Below are 6,922 nucleotides of genomic sequence, written 5' to 3' on the forward strand. Positions count from 1 at the left end.
CAACCAAAAACACAAAGGTGTCTAATTGAAGGCTTCTTACTAGACCACACCTCCATGGGTGTCTTACCAACAAGGGCTGATGTAGGAGATTTTTTAACTAGATAGCAAGCAGTGGCCATAGCTTTGGCCCAAAACCTTTGTTATAAACCAGCTCCACTAAGCATACTCCTAGCCTTCTCCATAAATGTCCTGGTCATTCTCTTTGCAACTCCATTTTTCTCTGGGGTATAAGGAGTTGTCTTATGCCTCTCAATACCTTATTCTTTATAGAATTGTTCAAACTTTGTTGAGCAAAAATCACCACCGTTGTAAGTTCTCACACACTTAATCTTCTTACTAGTTTGATTCTCTACAAGGGCTTAAATTCCTTGAATTGACTAAATACTTGTCTCTTACTTTTAAGGAAATAAATCCATGTCCTTATATTGTAATCATCTATAAAAGATACAAAAAATATAGGCTTGGAGATTGAAGGAACTTTTATAGGACCAAATACGTTATTATGAATAAGATCCAAAACATCAGAAGATTTGTCAGAACTAGAGTAAAACTGAACATGGTTTTTTTACCATAGACACAGTGTTCACAAAATTCAAACTCAAGATTCTAATCATTTAACCCCTCAACGAGATTTTCATTTTTCAGGTTTTGAGACCCTTTTCACCAATGCGACCAAATCTCAAATGCCATTACATTGTCTTTTCTACAGGAAGCTTACCTTCCAAATTGTTTGCATTTCCATCGGAACCAATAACCATAGTATTCTTCACTGCTTGTTTAGATGGTGAGGATGAAGAAATATTACATAGAGGAATACATGCATCTAGCTGAAATAAGGTACCTCTCCTAGTACCCCTTGTAAGCACTATCAATCCTCTCGTCATCTTGCATCCTTCTTTCAAAAAAACAACTTGCACACCTACATCATTCAGCACACTTATAGATAATAGGTTTCATGCCAAACTTGGAATGTGAATAACTCCATTGATTCCCTTTACTCATCCATCAGGAAATTTGATAGTGACCCTTCTGCATCCAACTATCTTTAGGTGAGAATCATCACCCAAGTACACCTTTCCACCATCAAACTCTTCATATTTTGAGAACTAGTTCTGATGAAAGGTCATGTGAAAAGATGTAACCAAGTAAACCAACCACACATCATCAGATGCATGGGTTGCCAAAGCTACGATGAATGCATCACCATCTTGTTGAGATCTTTATGAAGGTGAATCTAAACATTTCTTCTTCTTCTTCAGCTCTTTGCAATCTTTACAGAAGTGCCCAAGTTTATCATAGTTCAAACATTTTTCCTTGGACTTATTCGAAGTCTTTGACTTCCCATGGGATTTGGAACTACCCTTATTGTCAGACTTATTGTCATTTTTCTTCCCTCTTTCTATGGATATCCCACGAATAGCAAGGGCTTCTTTTTCCAAAATGGAAGCCTTTCTCCACATCTCCTCTAATAGCAGTGAAGACACCACATCATCCATTTTGAAAGTGACTAATGTGCTTTTGAGAGCCATCACAAGATGGTCCCATGAATCTGGTCAAGAACACAAAAGTGTGTAGCAATGATCCTCCTCCTCTAACTTGGCACCAACTGATGTCAAAAGTGAAACCAATAGATTAAATGCATTTAAATGATCTATTAAGGATTCACCTTCCTCCATTCATAGAGAGTACAACTTCTTCCTTAGGAATAACTTGTTCATGAAAGATTTGGCCCGATACACAGCCCCAAGTCTTTCCCACAAACTATATGTGTTTTTCTCTTCTAGAAAATTTAGAAGAACTACATTGGTTAAATAGAGTCTTATGAGACCCTTAGCTTTATGGTCTTTGATATCCCAATCTTGTTGAGCTACAGTTTTTGGTTTTGTAGCATTTGAAGTCACTTCCCATAGGTCACGATCTTCCAATATGTCTTCCATCTTGAGTTTCCACAACTCAAAATTAGTGCCATTAAATTTCTCCACCTCCATTCTTCCATATGATGAACTCGACATCTCAATCTACAAATAAGATTTAGGATGCTCTGCAAAAGACTCCCACTCAACTTGAGATTAGCTCAAAAAACCCTACCCAACAACTAGGATCAAAAGTTGATCAGGCTCTGATACCACTTGTAAGGAAACTCAGGTGCAGAAATAGCATCCTAGACTAATCTCTTAAGAGGAGTATGGTGCAAATCCTATTAAAATATTTTCACTTATAGATTCAATATCATGTAAAACAAAAATATTTCGGCAAAGAAAGCATAAAGAAAATATACAGAGAAAGAAACACATAACGCAAAGATTTGCTGGTGGGGAAAAGCCTTTCAATAAAACAACCCCACCCCTCTAGAACCTGCACAATGTATTATCTTCAACACAAGGTTACAATACACTTGCAATGTAAGTTCAATAGTGACAACAGAAGACTCCAGTAGCAACTCATAGTACCAACAATACACTTTTTTGCATACTCCTCTTCGCAATCCTAAAAAATGCTTATAACATGTGCTTCACTTTTAGGGTTACTCCCAAAGGTAACCGTATTAGGGTAGAGTGTACAGTACTCAAATTTATCAGTTCCCACATGTCTTCACCTATCATTGAATCTTCCAAACATAGCTCTTATGTGTCATGGGAATCCTTCATAACCATTTTAGCTATGATCTCCTTATACACAATTCAAAATGTTGACACATCAACATTATTTGCAAGAAATACATTTTACAAAAAAAATAATAAGAATAGGAATTATTGAAGGTTGAGACACCTTATTCCTAACAAAAATATCCTTCCTTTATATTGAGTTCATAAAAAAATTCTTGAGTCGGAGGTTAGTCCTTCTCAACTAATTATGATGTAACCTCATTAAGAACAGATTACACTTAGCAATAACATAAATCTTCTTCCTTGAAACTTGAATAACTTTATGTACACTAAATATTATTACAAATGAGCTTAGTCATGTCATCGTGAACATGTTTTCTTCATGTCCTCAACCTTGATCATCAAGATATCAACTCTACTAAGAGATATAATTGGTTTACTAGTACATACCTCTGTAAACTCTATCTTAGAACATATATCACAAAAACTTGCATAGCTTCTTCTAGACTTGAATTTTATACTTCTAACATTAACTACATATACTAGATATTCAAAAGTATCTCTCATATCTTTGGGTAGTTATTATACTCAACTAGCCATTTGTACTGACTTAATCTTTCTATTGTTCTTCTATGAGATGCCACAAAATAAATCAAACATGTTATGTTGACATCAATGACAAACTTAGTCATGAATGTACCATATGATCATCAAACCAATATTCCAACAATCTTGCCAATCTTCCAACATGTGCATGGTCTCTAAGACCTCCTAGGTGTAGCTTCATCAAAAAAAAATCATTCAAGAAAGTTGTCTGTATGAAGCTTGGGTACCTCTCCTTTAAATATTTTGATCTTTTACTTCTATTATCTTCAAACTAGTCCTGTTAATAAGATGGCTTAGATACTAATTTTTGGAATTCTTTAGAATAACTAAGAGGGGTGGTGAATTAGTTATCCAAGGTCCAAATGTACAAATAAAACTTTTCATAGCATAATGAACCCATATCCATAAAAAATATTCATACATACATCCATTAGATCATACAATCCCTTAAACTTTGTAGGTTATTGTCAAATCAACTTAATAGAAATGTAAGCATGAAACATAACAAATTTAATAACACATTTGACACAATGATTGTACATGGAAACCCAATTTGGGAAAAACCACTAGTAACTTGCTACTCATTCTCACTCTTCTAAAGTGATGCCCTATGAAAGGCCAATCTTGTTAAAGGTTACAATACACACTATTAAATGTGACCTAGTTAGAGGGTTTCAATCACCCTATTAGGAGTGAGCCTTGTTAGAGGATTGTGGTTCATTCACTTGGAATGTAACCTTGTGGATTATAGGTATATTTTTTAGTCCTCCATTCTACTCAAGGCTTTTGAACACTTCATCTCTAATAGCTTGTTCAACCTTTAAGAATTAAAACTCTTAAGCCTTCTTGCTTTTCTTACCAATACACTCTCTTCTATTCAATTAGTGACTAAAGAAGTACCCTTATACTTCTTCTCTAGCCTAGATTCTCAAACATTGACCAGCATTACTTCTGACCATCCATATGTATAAATAGAAAATTAAGCTTTTTCTCCATTCATCTTGTACCATCCATTTTAGGATCAGATGGGATTAGGTACGATTTAATAAATCTACCCATGATTTTATCTAAGTCCCTCTAGAAAAATCTTCTTAAATTCTCTTTGAATTTTCCTCAAAATGGTTTACAATAAATTTTGTGCCATCAACTAATCATAATTATCTTACACACACCTCATAAAATTGAAGAAAACAAAATAGTCCACATAGATTCGTCAAATCTATGATTTAACACAAATACTTCCACTCGACATCAATATTTTTTCACTCAACTTCCATATTATTCTTCGACTCATCATCAACTAGATAACTTAGAAAACACTAAAGTTTATTGGTGCTCAAAATCAACTAAACTTTTCTTAGTTTATTATATATCACTCAACATACACTAAACTTACACTTTTCTTAGCTCCAATAGATTTTCTACTTGACCTATAGTAACTTTTCTTAGCACCTACTCTCAACTCAGTCAAGCTTGGCACTCAATTCTTCTTACTTGTTCTTCAAGACTTAGTTTTTGTATCAAACCTTTGCAAAGTTAAGTAGATAATAAATGCATTATAAAAATCATTGTCTTAACTAATCTCTATACTCCTTTTTCATACCATAACTCAACATTTCCTATAGGTGGTCTTGTTATTACATTTGATCAAATCCTCTTCATCAATCAAACAAATGGTTGTACTCAAATCAACTAAGTAGTTATCATGCTAGTAAGTAGAAGTTTTGACATCAATGTGAACCAGAAGCATCCTAGATGTAAGAGAAATCTTGCATCACTAAAAAATATTGTATTGTCAATCTTTTCTATTTAATAGGGACTAGTAGACAAGGTTGTTACTATTTAATGTAGCTTTCTATTTTTAGTAAGTTTTTCATATGAGCTTCGAATGTTCCCATTTTCTACATGAAGGTTGATTTTGGAATTATAAGCCAACCATAAAATCTCATTGCTCTAGCTTAAGTATCAAAAAATTTAATGCAGATTTTTGATGGAAACATTTGTAGAAAAAAATTTAGACTCACCATTGGACACCTTAGAGTGCCCAAATGAGGCCCAAAAACTCAATAGAAGGCTTCTTGCACCATTTTGAACCTATAGATCAGGAGCTAATGTTTCCAAAAAGTGGTTATAATAGCCAATCGAAGCAATGGTTTAAGAGTTATAGCCTTCAGAAGTTGGGCAACTAAAATTTCTAAAATAATTTTTCAAAGATGTATTTAGCCAACTCTATATGTATTGTTAGAGTCCGTCGGCCATGGATATTAAGTTTGAGCATATAGAACTTTCTTGAGTGGCATAAAATTTCCTATTTAATAAAGGCCTTAACATTGTCCAGGACAGCTCTACATGGTATTTTATAGCTTAGTCTCATAGAATATCGTAATGAAGGCACCCATGTGGGTTAGAATATTATACTTTTGAATTTCATAATTCTACATTTGCAGTACAAATAAGAATTCAAGTGGTATCAGAGCTAGGTTTTCTTGAATGTGTGGACAAATCACCAATTATGAGGCAATTAACACTAGGACTACAATTTGGGCTAAGCTTGTAGATAGATTGCCAATTGTGAGAAAACTTGCACTAGTGTTTCAATGGAAGTGTGAAAATGCCTCCACAAAGATAGCATAGAAAAAGAGTTGTAGGTGTTACACCTAATGGTTTTTGAGCCCTCCAAAGACACGTGCAGGCATTGGAAGAACAAATGCGCAGAGGAATAAATCTTCCCATAAGAGATGCAAGAAAGGATGAGGATAGAGTAGAAGAAAATTTCAAACCAAAGGTAGTTCTAAACCTAGAGGAAGAAAGGCTTTTTAAGTCCATCTCAAAGATCAAAAAAAGACCTAAGTTTAAGGTTCCCATAGTTTTGGGAAATCTTAACCTAGAGGAGTTGATCAATTGGATCAATGAACTAGAGGAGTACTTTGAGTATGAAGATATTGAGGATCCTTATAAGGTCAAGTTTGTGAAGGTGAAAATGATGAGACATGCAAAAATCTAGTGGCAAGAGGTTTAGTTGGAGTGAAATAGAAAGGGAAAGGAGAAAAGCACTGGATGGGATCAGATGATAGCTAAACTAAAGTGACAATTCATTCCATGGATTATGATCTTTATCTATTGAAGAAAATTCAAGGGTTGAAGAAAGTGGAAAAATTTGTTCAAGAGTTTACTAAAGAGATAGAAACACTTGCATCCATATCGTATTGGTTACATGCAAGATGAACACAAGGTCATGGTCAATGAGTAGTTCTTAGTGGAGTTCAAGATTGAAAGCTACCAGGATGAGGTACTATGGGATATCATACCTATAAACATATGTCATATATTGCTGGGTAGGTCATGGTAGTTTGACATGCATGTTGTACATGAGGGGTCAACAAATTCCTACACTTTGACCAAGGATGGAGTGAAACATAAGTTGAAGCCATTGGAGAAGAAAGAAGAAAAGGTATGTAGAGTTGCTAGAATATATGTTTTGTTGATGGAAAAGAATTCTTCAAAGTTATGAAGTGTGAGCATATGTGTTTTTCCATAATTCCAAAAGATAGTAAAGAAGAAATAGAGGAGGTACCTACAAAAGTTATAGATATGTTGGGAGAGTTTTCTAATATTTCATCAGATAATGTACTTGATGAATTGTCCCCAATGAGGAAGATCAGTTACCAAATGGATTTGTTTCCAAGAGCCAATTATCCAAACAAAGCAAT

This window comes from Cupressus sempervirens, chromosome 7 (assembly GCF_028749045.1).
Source record: "Cupressus sempervirens isolate cs-2001-9-10 chromosome 7, ASM2874904v1, whole genome shotgun sequence".
Lineage (NCBI taxonomy): Eukaryota > Viridiplantae > Streptophyta > Pinopsida > Cupressales > Cupressaceae > Cupressus > Cupressus sempervirens.